At 40.3% G+C, this 17663-nt stretch overlaps 1 protein-coding gene across 17 annotated transcripts in view; it reads right to left on the reverse strand.

Annotated features, from left to right (window-relative positions):
* The window catches only part of ptprdb (protein tyrosine phosphatase receptor type Db), a 176949-nt gene that overhangs the window by 131072 nt on the left and 28214 nt on the right, over positions 1-17663 (reverse strand). The gene's annotated exons all lie outside the window — the stretch shown is intronic.

A 17663-nucleotide genomic window follows, 5' to 3' on the forward strand; every position in this document is an offset into this window, starting at 1 on the left:
ATAAACACAGAACTGCTTTGCTAGCTCAATCGTGTTGTAACTGTTGTCTGCTGAAAAAATAATTTTATTCATTAGCATGATTGCCATACTGTTTAGTTCAAAAACATCCAAAACACTGTACGAAAACATAGCTGACCAGACGCAAGCTTTAATTTTGAAAAGCTGAAACTCACGCTGCGGATAACACCAGCCGGCAGCCGGGAAGGCATGAGACGGGAGGTATATCCTTTCGGTCCGGTGATTATTTGATGATTATGAAATTGTGCAAACGACAGCCTTTTCAAGGGATTTGAGAAGGAAGGAGTTGTAGCATGCAAGCTCCCAAATTGACGCTCGTCTGAGAAATGGAGTTTTGGATAATGTTCAGCTTTGGCAGCTTTACCTATATGCTAAAATATACAATAGCCGATTTCCGACCAAGTAGTTACAGGAACGTATAGGAAAAGTCCATTTCTAAGCAGTTCTACTAACTAGTCTCCCCCAAAACCATATTTTTTTACATTTGCATTCGCACTGGCCAAGTGGCAATAGGGACTATAGGAGGGGTAAGGGAGTAATGCAAGCATGGCAATGGTCTTTATAGCGTTAAAATCAGAAAACAAATACACCAAAAAAGTATTAACTAAATACTAAATAAATAAGTATGAACTAAAATACTAATTTAAACAAGTCTCCCGAAGAGAAACGGGTATCTCTCTCTCCCCCGCCTCTGCGTTGTGGACGTGTGTGTGTGTGTGTGTGTGTGTGTGTGTGTGTGACGGCCGGACAGCGAGGTTGTCAAGGCCGAAGGGCACGCTTGTGGAGTTTAACTCCGAAAAGACAGTTAACCACAGGTTCCCGCTAATCTTATGATGGACATGTGTTGTGATATTCAAACAAACGAACCGTCAACGGCGAAATAAAAGCCTCTTATTTACGAGAGCGGTCTGAGAGACCTCCAGCTTACAGGGGTAGGCGCCTGCCGACTGTCGCCTCACTTCATGGAGCTTCTCACCTCCGAAAACTTTGAAGCAAATTGTCAAGTTGGCATCGATTTTCACAAGACTGCCTATATTCGAAATGTTAACAGTTCATTTCTCGCCTAAAACGTTGTCAGAAGTGAATTTAGTGATGAATGGCGAAAACTGTTAAAATTGTCCCGTTGTTGGTCTGTCTGTACCAGAAACCCGACCCTCGTTGACCTAGGTCCCTATGCTGAAAAGGGAACAGCGAAAAGACCCTGCCCTGAAGTAGGAGCTGAAAGAGTTACAGGAACTTCAGCCAGAGGAACTTAAAAATCTCCAAATTGGTCCAGTCGGAACACGAGAAAAAAAGAGTTCTAGGAATTTTATGTTCTAGGAACTGCAAAAATCCCTCCGGTCGGAAAGCGGCTAAAATATACAATGACTGAGGATGCCTAGTGACGAGTCCATAGCAACCAGTGTTGAATTACCCAGTGTGCTTTGCTGAATGGTCTCAATGTTTTTTTGTTTTATTTCATGTGAATACTAGTTTACTAGATGAGTAACTTAGTATTTGTAGTAACGCAAGAAGTGTGCATTTAGTTTCCATGCTTATTGTGTTTCCACAACAATGTTAGTGAGTAAATCTACTGAAATGGCCACCATACCATAACAGAGGAGTGGGATGCGTCAGATGAGAATACAGCCGTTTAGCCACCCATGTCATGGCTGTAAAAAAACAATGTAAATCTGCACAGCTTTGCCAAGAACAAATCAGTATAATAAATTGTTGGGGTGTCATGTTGGAGGTTGGAGGGTCATCCAAAATGTATTGCTGATGAAGGGAGTGTCAGTTCTATTTTGGCTAAAGGTCCCTAAACTCCTCTGGTGTCCCCTTAAATAAGTAACAAACAGTCCCTTGAGTGACTTTTTACTTTTTGAGTGCTGATCTTCATTTAGAATCTCATAACGTAAAATATCTTCTACAATCTGACACTTTGTTGTAAGCTGTTGGTTTTTCTGCACTGATGCCATTCTCTCTTCACATCAGGAAGCAGGAGCAGATTTCTCCTGTCATCGCTACTCTTGGGCTGTATATGAATGTGCATGTGTGTGTGCGTGCACACATGTTTGTTTCTTCCCAAGCATCTGCTGTCATCCTGCTGGTGAAATACAAGGTGCATATAAGTCATCCAGTGAGAGGTAGTCACTAATAGGATAGAGGCTGCTCTACAGGAATGAGATATGGCCTTATTACCCACCTTACTTCCTTGCAGCCGGTGTCCTCCCGTAAAAGCACAACACTGTTCCTGTCCTCTCTCCTACACATGCTCCATCCATCCATCCATCCATCCATCCATCCATCCATCCATACATCTACCCTTCTACTCCCTTCTCTTTTTCACTTAGCCCCCACCTTTCCTTGGGGCTTTTTTTATCCTTCTCCTCCCCCAGCCTCTTTACTTTTCCTCCCTCCTTCCCTCCACACTTCTTTTCTCTTTACCTCATTCACTCCTTTCCCCCACACCTCCCGTCACCTCCCCTCCCCTTCCTCCTTTCCCCCACACCTCCCGTCACCTCCCCTCCCCTTCCTCCTTTCTTTGCCACTTCCTTCTCTCCCCACCTCGAGCACCTGATTTCTACCCTGCATTTAAATAGCCTCTTCCACACTTCTCCCCTCTTTTTTTTTTTTTTTTCCTTTCCTCTCCATACTCTTCTAAACTTTCATCATATGCCTCTCCGCTTGATCTATTAATCTCTCTCTGTTCTCGCTCAGCCTTCCTTATCCCCTTGGCTCCTTTCCTCCCTCCCTTCCTCCCTCCTTCTCACCCTATTTTCCCCACCTCTCCCAGCCTCAGCACCTGCTTCTGAAGCTGTCTCAACTGGCAATGAAATGAGGATGGAGAGAGGGAGGAGGTGGATGGGTGCATAAATAGCAGGAAAACAGGAAAAAAAGAAGGATAAAAGGAAAAAGAGACAATGAGGAGAGTGGGGGTAAAACAAGGAGATGGGAGTGTTTGAGGAGACGGATAAAGTGGATAGAAGAGTCGAGTAGATTACATGAAAGAGTGTAGAGATATTGTAAAAGGGATTATGATCTGAAGTGGAGAAAAAAAATCCCACTACTTCTTCATAGTTCCTTGAGTTGTCAGTGTCATTTTTCCCCCTCTGCAAATTGTTTGGCATCTTCCAGAGAACACAACAGCAATCATTTTCTGTGGTTCAGTGCTTCACACCCACTGGATACCTCTGTCCACTCATCTTTCATTTTATTCTTGAATTGCGCCCCATTTTTCAATGTGATAAACCTTCCCCAATTCACACATCGTATCAAAGGTAAGAAACGTGATCCAAAGGGAATTTCTCCGTTTCTTCTTGATGAACGACTTCATGAATGAATTTTTGTAGCATGAGTCCCGTCATATTGTAGGAAGAAGTGAGTAGAGGAAAAAAGAAATGAAGGCTCAATCGAGTGATGAGTGAGGCAAATGAGGACACACACACACACATGGTTGATGGTCTGTGTGTTTGTGTGGTTCAGAGTGTTATGTGTGTGTGCGTAACAGAAGGAGGTGTCCTTTCTGTAACAGGATGTGATAATTAACCTTTCTCCTGCTGAGCGAAGCTATGAAAGCTAAAGCTTTAAGTGGGGTTTTATCACAAACACAACACAATACACAACTTAAGTTGTTTAGAGCTGTTGTAAACATACAGTGACATTGTGCACTTGACCAGTTCATGCAGTGGTCATCTTCTATATGTATCTATCTAGCCAGCCATTAGTCAAGATGAAGCTAATTTGAGCTGCTTTATATACTGGGGTAGTTACATCTATAACATGTTTTCAAACTGTGAAGCTGTGAATGTACTTTAAATAATAACAATATCTGTATATGTTTGCTTTGGTGCCCAGGTTTGTACAAGTACCTCATAAGTGTACTTAGGTGCAATACTTGAGTAAATGTTACCTTCCACAATGTAGGCCTAACTAAGTACATTTACTCAAGTACTGCAGTTAAGTACAAATTTGAGGTTCTGGGGTTCTAACCCAGAGAAATGTTATTTTATTTCAATGACATGGGACGTGGTGTGAGACAGTGGCATCCTATAACCTTTGTCCCCTCTAGTTACTCTAACTTCCGTCAAAACACGGTATACACCAGATGATACGTTCAAGAGTAATTGTAAATCATACAATGTCACAGAAAGAATTATATTCTACTCAGTAACTGTAATACAGCTTTGCAACAAAGTAATACAGCAGACACCTAATTTATTGATATGATTTTCAATATTGATCGATCAAGCTTAACGTTACTACAATGTGCTACGTTGACAAGTAACTAATGCTAATGCTTGGGGTAATGTTAAAAGGTTACAACACTGTTCAACATGCTCATAGTCAAGTCAAGTTATTCTTAGCATGATTGTTTTGACCACAGTTAACAGCACTGGGCTAACCCACCATTAAGTTCGCCATGTAACGTTAGCTGTATAAATAGACAACTAATCTAATGTTAATTTAGCCAGCTAGCACACCCTGGTCTGTCTGCCTCCCACAGCGCTAAGATACTTCAGTTGGGATGAGAGCGGATAACAGCCCGGGGGACACATAGTTACACTGCATGAAAAGTGGGATTTCCATCCCCGTAAATGCCTGTAAACGCCCGGAAATCCCCCTAATTTTCGGCAGTTATCGACAATTTACAGGCTGTGAACGTCACGTTCGTCTGTGCCACATATTGTCGGAAACGAAGCATGACGACCCTCTGAGGACAAAAGGTGCACCGGCGAGTCCAAGCGATGGTTGCCAACAATCTTATTCAAAAAGCAACATTAAAAAGTTTAATTTTAGACATTTATTTACTATTGTATTCATATATTACACTACTTTTGTGAACTGAAGACTTTTGTAAATTCATTTCAAGCACCAAAACAACTGTTTTCACAAGAGATTTCAAAAATTTCAAAAAGCGGACATCAAATTTTCAGCTTTAGGGCCAAATTATCTCTTTACACATTGCTCTGGGACAAATTTGGGCCACACTTTACAGAAAGCTGGGTTTGTTCTGAACATTTTGATATGAAACACATGAGGATTATACAAATAGCCTACCCTTAACAGGTGAATCCAAAAGGATATGTAAAAATGCCCTTACACCTCAGAGGGTTAACATTAGCCCCCACCCAGCCACTACCATTACAGCAATCCGAACCCAGCCAGCACAAACTCCAGCACCGGGTGCTAACGAGGCTAAATGGCAGTTTAATAATCCGTTGGGAAAAAGACCATATCAGACTCCAGTCACCCGAGTCTGAATAGCGGCCATCCGTACATCTTCGTTAACGTGTTTGTGCCGAAAATCTCCTCCCTGTCGAAAATCCTACCCCCATTCGTGTTTAGCTGTTTAGCAGTTAAATTTAGGTGACAAAAGGTGACTGTCCTGCGGTAACGACAGCTAAGTTTAGGCACCAAAACGACTCTCTCAGCATTGTTAAGTAATGTTACAACAAACCCCTTTTCCCCTAATGCTGAAAACATCCAAAAGGTGATATTGTGGTTTTAGCTGCTGGTTAATGTTACCTGGATTGCTTGCTAACTAGACAGCTAAAAATACAAATCGAATCAAGAAAACTTAATAATGTGGGGATGGATAAACTTGTCAGATACATTTTAATCAGTAATGGTGTTTAAAGGACAATTCCGGTGCAAAATGAACCTAGGGGTTAATAACATGTGTACCGAGTTGACCGTTCTCTGGGATATGTTTTTATGCTAATTGAATGTGTCTCTAGCTTGAAACAAGCTAGCGCAAACCGCTGATTTTGTCCTTTAACAATAAAAACTCCAATAATCCCATGCAACTTCACGACGTCATCAAAAGTCTGTGTTTACATCCATTGTTTTGCTTGAGAGACACCTAACGGCAAAAAATTACATATTGTACATTTAAGTCACATTTTCAATGCAGTACTTTTACTTAAGTAAAGGATCTGAATACTTCTTCCACCACTGCACCACCACTTACAAAAATGCACATGCACAGAAAAGGAAACAAAAGTCAGAGTCTTAAGTGAGCGCCAATATGGCAGATGGGCCAGCAGTAGAGAAACATATGACTCTGAGCCCCCGAGTGAGTCTCCAGTAGCAGTGGGCCAGCCAAACCTTAGCCACTAATGAGGCTCTACACACAGTCCCAACAGAGCCCACTCCAAACACTGGAAACCAGACACACACAAGGAGGGAGACAGAAACTAAGATGTAGATGCATGCCCTCACGCACACACACACATACACATACACATACACACACATGCAGACAAGCACACACATATCAGAGAAATGTTCAAATCTGCCGCACAACCTTGGGCTTCAAAGCAAACAAACACTAAGGGGCACACTAACATGGCATGTGTTTGGTTAAAATCTTGTAGCTACAATTGTGGAGCTTTTTATGTTTTAAATTCTTTGGAGGATTGGCATCCCTCTCTACTAGTCCTCAGTTCTGAGGTGTGGGTGACTTGGACACATTTGAGCAGCAATAATTATAGTATTACAGCGTTTTCTCAATACTGATATGTGGCAGTATTTCATATTCAAATGTAGGGTGAAATGTTTAACAACCTCTTTGAGCCAAATATTTTTTTATTGATCCTTCAAATACTTGGACAATTATGTTCAATAATTACTTGGTGCAATAATTTATCAGCTACATGTGCAAATGTGTTTGTTTTTTTAATTCACTGCTGCTACTTATATTCATACTGTACTTATTTATGTTTGTACTGTTTTAATGTTGACACTGCACTACAATAGAATTTGTACGATCCATTTGAAACAATCTTTTTAACCTAATCTTACTTGTAACCTAATATCACTTACTTCTACTTAACATTTTATTTACACTCACCTAAAGGATTATTAGGAACATCATACTAATACCATGTTTGACCCTATCCTATCAATATGGGCCAACATTTCTAAAGAATGCTTCCAGCACCTTGTTGAATCAAGAATTAAGGCAGTTCTAAAGGCGAAAGGGGTCCCCCACACCATTACACCACCACCACCACCAGCCTGCACAGTGGTAACAAGGCATGAGGGATCCATTTTCTCTTTCTTTTTACACCAAATTCTGACTCTACCATCTGAATGTCTCAACAGAAATCTAGACTCATCAGACCAGGCAACATTTTTCCCGTCTTCAACTGTCCAATTTTGGTGCACTCGTGCAAATTGTAGCCTCATTTTCCTATTTTTAGTGGAGATGAGCAGTACCCGGTGGGGTCTTCTGCTGGTGTAGCCCATTCGCCTCAAGGTTGTGTGCGTTGTGGCTTCACAAATGCTTTGCGGCATACCTCGGTTGTAACCAGGCGCGTAGGCAGTAATGGGCCAGGGCGGCACTGGCCCTCCCACTTTACTCACTGGCCCGTCCAGCAAAGTTTGATCAAAATACGTTTTGTTATGAAAAATATTCAAATGTATGCAAAAAAAGAAATAATAACAGAACTAGCTAGTTGTGTGTGTTTAATGTGTATTTTCTTCTGATTAAAACAAAACTTTTTAAATCATAGGGCCTACAATCAAACAATTAGATCAAACGCCTTCGGAACGTAGCTAATGTTAGCTAGCTGGCTTTTTAGACAATGTACCATGGATGTGTTAAGCAATGTACTGTTAAAAGTTACCGTGACAACAATGACTTCTCTTTAAAGTGGTATGGACAGTTTTCTTGGATGGAATACAGTGTAAATAAGGACGAGCTTTTCTGCAGACATTTCCACAGTGGAGCTGACAGCCCATCAGCCAGAGAGGAGGCCCTCACACAGGTAACATTAAGTCAAACGTGTTTCATGCTTCTTGTGTTATTAATTAAGTAACCTAACCTAGTGACCTTCCTATTTAGTAAGAAATGGTGAACACAGATGATGGCTTCTAACTGAAACGCGTTTGTGTTTTGCCCACATTAAATAAGAAGATAACTTATCTGTGAGTGACGTAGTTTTTAGTTTTCTTTGACCCTGTCACTGCCGTGGACTCAATACACTGTCTAAGAGTTGGCGCCTTGCTGGCCACTTTTCATTGTATCTTTCATAATTCAAACAATGCTTGGCTGGAAGTTTTCATTCTTTGATTTTCTTTTACTGCTGGCCATTTGCTGGTCATGACCTGTCCATAGTCCTGAAGCAACAATGCTGTTGCATTGTTACATGTGCGATTTCTGTCTGATGTAGGCTATTCTATGTCATGCAGCGGGGCTGGACTGGCCATCTGGCATACCGGGCATTTTCCCGGTGGGCCGACGGACTTTTGGGCTGAATCGCTGATATAAATAGGCCTTTTTTTAATTTTTGGGCCGGGCCGGTCCATAAAGAACTGTAGTTGCTGCTTCAACATCAGCATTACCTGAAGCCGAGGAGGAGGAGAGGTGGCTGGCTATACAGAGAAGCAGAAACAACGATGTCAGGGAAGATGGCGAGGAGGAGGCGAGTGAGGAAAAGATGGAAGAGAGAGTATATGACGATGTGGTAAGGACTAGACAAATTAACAGGGACTTTCAGGAAGGGAGGGAGGCTGTGTGTGTGTGTGTTCGTGCGCGCGTGCGCGTGTCACGTCATAACGATAACAAGCAGTTTGGCTGTAACATTAAAGTTAGTGGCTGTCAGGTAACCTAACTGCTTAAGCTTACATTGAAAATGCTAGCGGTTAGCCTGTTGGGTAGCTGAAAAGTCTGTGTGATCTATAAAATCAGTGTTGATTAGATAATACTTTTATTAATACTTTATTCATCCCACAATGGGGAAATTCACTTATTACAGCAGCAGTGTTTCCACAATAAAAACAAACCAACAAACAACCAAACAAACAAACAGCAAAGTATTTAAGTAAAGTGAGGTGGGCAGTGCAAAAAAAATACTGTAATGTAATTGACGTGAAATTAGATGGAAAAATATGTAATTACATAACAGCAAAAGTAATTAACCATAATATAAATGATATTTAAGTGTGATCATAATATAAATAATATTGAAAAAGTAAGTACTTGGAATGGAAAAAATATAAATACAGATGGAAAAATATAAATACAGATAATAACAAATATATACATAGAGCCATGCTGAGTGGTGGGTGATTGAGACAGGACCCGAAAAAAACTACAACATTATCGGGTGGTGCAGGTGTTGTAGAGTCTGACAGACTGATACAAGCATCAGTGTTCTTGAATGGCTTAATTAGCTTCTCTTGTATTGGTGCTCTTTTCCAGGGCATATACTACAGCTTTATTGTAGCTTTTGGGAAGGGTTATAGTTATGGTTACAGTATTTAGCAGACACTTGTGTCCAAAGCGACAAAATATGAATCTTACAATAGTTAAAATTAACAGTAAACTGTTTTTAAAGTTGCTAAGACAATATTAAGCAAAATAGTAATAAATAAAAAAAATAAAAAAATAATGACAATACAATATCAAATATCAATAATAAAAAGATTATAAAAATACCATAAATATACAAATCATAACTCTAAGAATTAATGAATTATTTAAGTGTAAGATCAACAGATAAGTCTTGAGTCCCCTCTTGAAGGATCCAAAACAATCACATGAACGCTGAACACTAGGCAACTCATATCATAGAATGCACGCATATTTTAAGAGGACTGTCTGCAGGGAATTTGTCTGACCAATCACGGTGGGGGTGGGCCAAAAATGCCAGGGCCGATTTTTTGTCCCAGTCCAGCCCTGTCATGCAGTATGTAAACGCCTTCTCTGCTGTGTGGGTTCATGTTTAGTTGCCACTTTGTGCAAAAAAATGGTCCTTTTTTTAACAGTACTGTGCAGAGCCAATGCTGCTGGTTCTGCTGGTGCAAATTGCCCATTCTCACTGACCTCTAGCATCAAAAAGGCATTTTTGCCCCCCAGGACTACAGCATACTGGATGTTTTTCCTTTTTCAGACCATTCTTTGTAAACCCTTCTTATTGTAGCTATGTTACTTTATTTACTTTATACACTTATTGACTGCCCTTTCTTACTCTTATTTTACCTTGAATCTGACTGTGAGCAACTGCATTTAAATAATTTCCCTCAGGGGATCAATAAAGTATTCTGATTCTGATGATTCTGATATGTGTAGAGTTTTATGTGGTCATAGCAACTTTCAAATTGTTCTGATAGCAAAAAACTTTGTTTGTAGAAAAATGGGACATCCTTGTGATAATCCGTGCAGTCTTTACAGTTAGCTGCTTTTAACCCTCGTATTATGTTGAAAAAAAATGACATTGATGATGTTACGGGTCAAAATGACCCGTACAGTGCAAATACACTCAAAACTAACTTTCTTTCCTCATCACAAACATTTTTTCCCCCAAAACTGTTTTTACCAATTATTTAGTGAAAATATTTCCGGTATACACTTGCATATTCCATGCATAGTAGCTAGATTTGGCATCCTAGAATGCCCATATTTTGATGCCATACTGCAGGCTTGTTGGGCATGTACTGTCAGAAGGGACAGCGCCCCCTGAATGGAACAAGGTGTTCATCTACAGTGACATGGGGACCAGGATTGTACAAGACAGGTACAATTTTGACCCATTCATCCCATACATCTCTGATCTCAGCTAGTTTGTCTCTTTCACTCGACCAGCTCTGGTGTTGCGGAACACCCAAGCTTTCGTATGAATTGACTCCAAAGACATTGTTGCTAGAAATATTGGCCTTCCACTCTCATCATTCCACAGACTGACAATTGCTTCTCCCTTTGACTTGTACACTCCAGCTAATACTATTCAATTTTATTTTATTTATAGTATCAAATCATAACAAGAGTTATCTCGAGACACTTTACAGATAGAGTCGGTCTAGACCACACTCTATAAATTCCAAAGCCCCAACAATTACAGTAATTCCCCCAAGAGCAAGCATTATCAGTGGCTGTTGCTACAGTGGCGAGGAAAAACTCCCTTTTAGGAAGAAACCTCGGCAGACCCAGACTCTTGGTGAGGTGTTCTGACAGGGCGGTTGGGGATGTGATGAACAGTGGCGATAATAGTCACATTAGAGATAATGGAACAGTGACTTTGAGGTAGTCATGGAAGTTCATGTCATAGCAGGGCACATTGGTGCGTACTGAGTAGTGCAGTCTCCAACAGCGATCCTGACTACTCTGTGCGTATGAACATCACAGCAGGGTGTTGCGGGATGTAACATAGCACTGCAGAGCGCAGGTGGATGCTGCGGACGCAGCAGGACTAGGATTTCAATGTATGCATGCAAGTCAATCTTATCCAGTGACTTCCATTTCTTTTGAAATACACACCTCCCCTGCAAGTTGGTCATGTCCACTATGATCCTATCTATTGTTTGGGATATGAAGAGATGAAATGGTGATTGAATATCATCAACTAGTGTGGCAGAAAATCTTGTGGGGCTTGGAGTCATCTTGATGACAGTCTGCCTTGGCGTCAGTGTTTTGATGTTGACCATTTTATGTTAGAATCTTTAGCTGTCCATGTTGAGGATGATTGCTGCCCATTGTTTTCAGCTAATATACTACACCAGACTGGTCCCCTGAATCCTCTTCATCATAGGAAAATTCACAATCCGGATCGTCAATAGCATCGCACACACACACACACACACACACCTAAATGGGTGTTGAAAGTCTCCGGGTCAAAATGACCCGCAACATCATCTTTGTATACAAACTCTGAACAGACATTCCACTACACATCAGTGTGTCCAGATTTTATGAACAAGTTCATGACCCTAAATGAGGAAATGTCATACAATTTCATGGAGAAAAAGATAGGTTAACCAGTATTTTGGTCAACACAAAAACGCAAATGGGTCAAATTGACCCTTAACATAATATGAGGGTTAAACCATTCATTCTTAGTGTTTTGGGGTCTGGGTGTCACCAAAGTAAAGAATTTTAAAATATGACACATAGAGTAGCCAAGGTGCTTAAGTTAGATGTTTTTAGTTATTCTGGCTGATAAGACAACCAGAGGTGTATAGTCCAGGTGCCAGAAAGTAGAAATCCTGTCCAGCAGCTGTCCCAACCATCACTAAACCACCTCCTCTACCAGGTAGATGAGCTCGTTAGTGAAAACACCTGTTCTAGATGTAGAGGCAGATCCAAAAACATGGCAGGATGTTTACTTTCTGGCACCTGGACTATACACCTCTGAAGACAACTAAGGTTGAAGTTGTGCTGTGGACAATGCAAGGTCATAAAACTACAATACTACCAATAACAATAATAAAATTATAAATTGTCCAGCTCTTGCAGCTGCAACAAATGTAACAGAGTGTGAGGGAAATTGTCAATCAAGGACAGTATGTTTACACCCACTCAGTCCTGGGAAGTGGTCTAAGGCCGGGCAGCCAAAGAGCGTTAGCAGGTTGCACAACGTGAGGCACACCACACTGCCTTTTTTGTTGAAGACACCCCGATCAGACCAGTTGCGTTATTCTTGCTAGGCAACCATCTAATCAACTGTCCTCAGCCAACCTTATTTTGCTGTGAAGTTAAATGACGTTGGATGTTTTTTCCACTCTGAGTTTCAACTCGAGGAGTTCAGGGGCGCTCCAACAAAAAACATCCGAGATGTTCAGCAATGCAAAAGCAGCAAGCAAAATGCTTCACTCTCAATGAAAACAATTACAAAAATTATTTTTGCCTTTTACTATATTTTTTTCACTTTTGTATCGTGGGTGTGTAGAGCCTTAAAAACTTTAATTCAAATTCAAATATGTAACTTTATTTATTTTATCTAAAAATAAACTGTTAACTATCATATTTTAATTTTAGTCAACTACAATCATATGAAGAGACTATACACATTCATCTTGAATTAAAGTTCTGTTGTATTTTTTATTTTTTTAGATCAATTTTTTATGGTGTTTTTTTATATTTAGAACATACAGAACATACAAATACAATTGAACAAGAACAAAAACCCTATCCCCCCCTTCCCCCCGGTCTCGAGGAAGACATGAACAAAAACAGAAATCACTCTCCTCTAATTTTTGTGATGCTGAGGTGATTAGGACTGATACTTGTGCTGCTGCGTTTTTCCATAGGTCTATAGTCGATGATTTGGCTTTGTTAATCCTTGCTGTAGAAAGCTCAAGCATAACTATTTCTAGAAACTACGCCAACAATCGGGTCAGTAGGAAGACGACATCCTATCACATCAGATATTATTGATGTTGTTTTATTCCAGAACTCACCTGTTCACACTCCCAAACCATATGCAGGAAAGTTCCAGTTTGTTTAGGTTGACAGAACGTGCAATAGGGAGTGGGAATGACTTAAAGAGACATATCTCTTCTGAGGAGTCCAATATGTCCTATGACATACAGTATGTTGAAGTGGATCTGCTGGTGATTTGGGTTCTTGGAGCAATGGAAAATGTTGTCCCAAACTGTCTCCAAATAAATTGCGTTCCCCTCAGGGCTCAGCTCTCGCTCCCATTTCCTTGCTATTGGGAGTTCTCCTATAGATACTTGCAACAGTTTAGCATAGATCTTGGATGCTAATCCTCTCACAGGAAAATCAACTAACCATTTAATGACTGGGTGCGCTTCAAGACTGTTTCCCCATGGTACTCCATAACATTATAGGGCTGATCTTAAGCGCAGATACAAGAAGAAGGATGTCCTGGGGAGCTCAAAACTATCTCTTAGGTCTTCAAAACTCAACATACCTTTCTCATTGAATAACTGGTTTACAGTATAAATGACTCCACTGCTTACAAGCAAAGGGTTTGTTACCAGACATTAGTGTATTATGCCAAATTGGGGTATTCAAATGACACTTGTTGATGTAGCATAGTTGCTCCTCCACCTGTTTAAAGTTAGTCAATGTGTTGGTGATAATAGGGCCATAGGCTAGCATAAATTCTTTTGGACACACACCTGCAAAGGCAAGGTCTTGCAGTCTTAGACTTCCAGTGAGGTTTTGCTCTATTTCTCTCCATGGGACTGTAGATGAGGGGTCCATCCACACTCGGAGGGCCTGTAGCTGAAAGGCTCTGTAGTACACTTTAAGGTTGGGGAGGGCCAAGCCTCCCGTGTTTGAGGTACTTTGCAGGGTAGAGTATTTTAGCTAGGTTGTTTATTATTCCAAATATATTGCCGAATTAAGGTATCAAGTTTCTTCCAGATATTTATCGTGGGGGTAAGGGGATCATTGTTAAAGCCCCAGTGTGTAACATTTGTAGCTGTTCATTATCAAAATCTGTATTTCCCTTCACAAACTTGTCCTTTTTCATGAATATTGACCACCACCATCAATTTCAAGTATTCCTATTAGCTTGGAATTTTACATTTGTGTGACACCCACAAAATAAGTTTTGTGGAGATTATTACTTTTTGTTTAATAGTATTTTATTTGATTCTGATTTATATAATTGATTACTAATGAGAAATTACGGAAGAAGCACCCAATTTCATGTATTTCCTAAAATGGACACAGGGTGGCAGTAAGCACGAGCAGCGTCACACTGGGACATATAGCGATACGCAGAGCAAGATAAGCTCATAATCCGAGCAACTGTTGTCCTGCGTCACTGATTTCTCTGTAATATTTCCAATACTTCCAGGTTAGTTGCACACCTTTTATGTGACTACACATGTTTATAAGCTTATATGAATCCCCGGTGATGTGTGCTCTGTGAACTAAAAGTATGTCAAATGTGTAAACAGTTAAGTTTGACAGTACGCAGTTGAGAAAATGGCGGCCGACGCCCGCAGATTGTTTATGTTATTTACGGCTCCTGGGCATTTGTGGGTTATTTCAGTGTGTGTGGAAAACAGCTATGTGTGTACTACAATGTTAAAAGCGTAAAAAGTGAATGTGAATGTACAGCATAAGACCAGTTACGGCTGCGGCCTTGTTTGAGGGCACAGGCTACGGCCTGGTTTAAGGGCGCAGGCTAGGGCCTGGTTTAAGGGCGCACGTGCGTTAATATTACATCAATACAGATTCAGTTCATAGAGTTGAGCGCCAAGTTATGAGGCATATATATATATATATATATATATATATATATATATATTATTGAAGTTTGTGTTCTTATAGTGTAAATGTAATACAGCTTAACTGCAAATGAGAATTATTCTGTTGTATAAAGTGAATACTTATAAAATGTACAGTTATTACAAAAATACTCTTTTGGTAAGAGAACAAAGATGACAGATGTCTAAAGAAAGAAGTGCAGATATGATTGATGATAGACCAAAAATGTGATTTAAAGGGAAAATGTTTGTTTTTGGTTTCATACAGATTTTGATAAGTTAATGTTTGGAAATATGTGAGGACCCATTTATGTGAACACAGATCTTTGAAGAATACATGGCTTCATGTTATCCAAATGTGGATATAACCTGTGCTTCAATGCAAAGCAGACAAAAATAACAGAAAATAATTCATGATTGCAGATCCAAAGTTAAAGTGAAGTAAATAAATAAAAAATAAAAATAAAAATAATCCGAGTGAATGGAGAATGAGCAACTGTTGTCCTGCGTCACTGATTTCTCTGTAATATTTCCAATACTTCCAGAGCACTCCTATCAGAGGGTTATCTATATATCTGTCAGCGGAGACCTAGTCGGGACCCGCTATATTTGCGCTTACATGAACTGGGGTAGACGCTCCATAATGATGCGCCATCTTGAAATACGTTAGCCGGTAAGGGACATACAGGCTATACTGCTGCGCCTTTCGTGTTTTCGACTCACAGCTGCTGCTAATGGGTATCGTCGCTTCCCGGCCCCGGCAAGTTTGAAGAAGGAAACACGGAGGACCACACGTATTCAAAATTCAAATTTTAGGAACAGGAGTCTTCTTCTTCGCCCAGAAAAAGAAAACGGATATTGAAAAGAGCAAGAGACTGGAAAAAGAGTGAACATTGGAGCTGCTTTGGAGGCACACACCAAATCCCAACTAGTTAATTATCCTCTGGACCGCTGCAGTCTCCTTTTCTTTCTCTCTCCTTTCCGTCGGGTGACGCGCATGCCTGCTGGTGGTGTCCGCGCCACTCTCCGACATGAACTCATGGATGTATTAAGAGAACGTATGAACTCTAACAATGATGGCTGATAGACAGCCTTTTGTACACCTTCGCTTTTTGAAGTGTAAAGGCTACCGTAGTTACAATACTGCGTGGCGAGAGAGAGTTGATTGCGATATATGATCTCAACGCTAGATGGGAGTAATTCTTACACACTGTAGCTTTAAGAAATTCACACGAGGAACTATGTTCATTTTAACAACAGCAATCCTGGAGCGTAGTGATGCCGGCAGTGAAGACCAATTGGCCAGATCCCTTTGAACACTACTTAATATAATTTCATAGTTGTCCTGGACAACTATGAAACTAGGGATGCGTGTATGGTGATGCCCAAATATGTAATTTTGCTTTGGGTTGGTATTGTAACACTAATGGTTGATGACACGTGCCTCTTGTTCAATGAAAGATTAGATTTATTCCAGTTAATTTTATAGCCGGAGATTGAGCCAAATTCGTTGAAAATTTTAAGAATTTTTGGAATAGAGTCCTCAGATCAGCAATGTACAACAAAATATTGTCTGCAAATAATGATATTGAGCTGCTACTGGATTTAATCTGTATATTACAGATTTTATTTTGCCTTAACGGTTCAAGAGAGATTGCAAACAGCATGGGGGATAGCGGACATCCCTGTCGCGAGCCCCACTTAATGGGGATGGCTGAGAGTGCAATCCATTGGTTGAGACTATGGCCGTGGGATTCGCATATAAAGTACATCATTTGGCCCCCAAGCCAAGCCTCTCCATTACTTGCCACAGCTAGTTCCACTCTAGGTGGTCAAAAGCCTTTTCCGCGTCCACTGATAAAACTGCTGCAGTTGTTGGAAGGTTTTTGGCTTCTTCTATTACATGAAATAGTCTGCGTACATTGTCTGCAGCATGACGCTTGGGTATAAAACCTGATTGGTCGGGGTGGACTAGCTTCTCAATAAAGTGCTCTAAGCGGAGAGCCAGAACTTTGGAATAAAGCTTAATATCAGTCCCTATCAGCGCGGTGTTGGTATGTTGTTGGAAATTACCCTTCTCTATGGCTGAAGTTAAAGCTTGTAAAATGGTAGGTCCTAATATGTCAAAATACTATAGAAGAAGTTCTGATGGAATTCCATCCAACCCTGGTGTTTTCCCTTGATTAACTGTTTTTAATGCTGATTTAAGTTCGTTCTGCTGTATTTTAAGGGATCCATGAAGAAAATGATACAAATTTGGGCTTGTTAAATGATTTTCACAGCATGTTAGACCACTTAAACCACTGAGCTCAGAAATAAAACAATTTATAAACAAAAGAAATTTGGAGATACAAGGTTTTAAACTGATATAAAAAAGCACTGCATTTACAACACAAGATTAGTTCATTCTCACACTGATACACTGCAGTCAGATATTACAAACACAAGTTCCAGCCCAGTTGTATGGCACTGGAGCACATTTACTTTTCGTTTGAGAAGTATTGTGAGTCTGCTGATATCATTACAGAGCACCCCAGTCTAAAAGTAATAAGTTTGAGATATACTAAGGCTGAAACCTGTAGTCCATAAATAAATAAAAACAGTGGCCTTGCCTTTTAAAAAACTATAAGGCAGTTTTCTTTGCAGACAGACCCGGTCATGACTAACAGCTTGTGACAGGCATATTCAGTTGC

Source organism: Perca fluviatilis, chromosome 1 (assembly GCF_010015445.1).
Source record: "Perca fluviatilis chromosome 1, GENO_Pfluv_1.0, whole genome shotgun sequence".
NCBI classification, from domain to species: Eukaryota; Metazoa; Chordata; class Actinopteri; order Perciformes; family Percidae; genus Perca; species Perca fluviatilis.